Below are 1324 nucleotides of genomic sequence, written 5' to 3'. Positions count from 1 at the left end.
TTATGCCCACAGCATTCCCACAGTCTACTGGGGAGTTTACTGAATCAAAAAATGAGAAAAAATTAGTCTGGCAGGATTCATTCTTGATAAATCCATGTTGGGTCCTAGTAATCACTGCATTGTTTTCAAGTGCTCACAAACTGACTGCTTTATAATCTGCTCCAGAATTTTCCCAGAGACTGATGTCAGGCTGAGTGGTCTGTAGTTTCCAGGTTCTTCCTTTCTGGCCTTTTTGAAGATAGGGACAACATAAACCCTTCTCCATTCATCAGGCACTTCATCCATTCTCCATGATTTCATAAAGACAATAGTCATGGCTGAATCCTTTCTCCATATAAAAATAAATTTCTGCACTAGCATGTGAGAGATAAGACTGGGCTAGGGCTGCAATGAAATGACCACTGTCAAATGCATCTCCCATTTGTGGGTGTAGAATTCCAGGTGCCTATGGGAAGCCACTATGGCCATATTACCCTGAACATGCCCAATCTCGTCTGATCTCGGACGCTAAGCAGGGTCAGATCTGGTTAGTACTTGGATGGGAGACTGTCTGGGAATACCGAGTGCTATAGGCTTAGAGGAAGGCAATGGTGAACCACCTCTCAATACCTCTTACCCTGAAAACCCTATGAACATATCCAAAAAGATTCACAGGGTTGCCATAAGTCGTAATCGACTTGAAGGCATACAACAACCAATGGGAAGCCAACAAGAAGGGACTGAGCATGCACTAGCCACAAGAATATTTTATCTGTAGTGTGCAAAGCAGCCCAACCTATTTCAGAGCCTGTAGTCATGATGGCTGTGCTCTACCTCCACGGTTGGAGGCAGTACGCTTCTGAATACCAGTTGCTGGACAGCAGGAGGGGAGAGAGTGCGCTTGCGCACAGGTCCTGCTTGTGGGTTTCCCATAGGTATCTGGTCAGCCACTGTGAGAACAGGACGCTGGGCTTGATGTGCACTGGCCTGATCCAGCAAAGCTCTCCTTATGTACTTATTTATCATTAAATGTCTATCCCATCCTTCTTCCCAAAAGGAGCCCAGGGCAGCAAATAATTAGTGATAAAACCATCTTTAAAAATACTTTAAAAATTGTGTCGTCCTAAAAACATCTTTAAAATAATTCCATTACAGATGCAGACATAACAGCATCATGTTCTTATGTTTCCAGTTCAACTGGCAGTTGAATCTTACTTAAAGACATAAGAAGATGCCTGTTGGATCTTGCCAGTGGCCCATCTAGTCCAGCATCCTGTTCTCTCATTAGCCCATCTTATGCCTATGGAAAGCAGGACCTGAGCGCAACAGCACGCTCCCCACTTGC

General features: G+C 44.4%; 1 pseudogene; it reads left to right on the top strand.

Annotated features, from left to right (window-relative positions):
* The first annotated feature begins 456 nt into the window (after window positions 1-456).
* LOC133363489 (5S ribosomal RNA) lies at window positions 457-575 on the top strand (annotated as a pseudogene).
* The last annotated feature ends 749 nt before the right edge of the window (window positions 576-1324 follow it).

The sequence above is a fragment of the Rhineura floridana genome, chromosome 8 (assembly GCF_030035675.1).
Source record: "Rhineura floridana isolate rRhiFlo1 chromosome 8, rRhiFlo1.hap2, whole genome shotgun sequence".
Taxonomy (NCBI): Eukaryota; Metazoa; Chordata; class Lepidosauria; order Squamata; family Rhineuridae; genus Rhineura; species Rhineura floridana.
The sequence above is the reverse complement of the archived record's forward strand: the minus strand, read 5'-3'. Positions and strand labels throughout refer to the sequence as shown.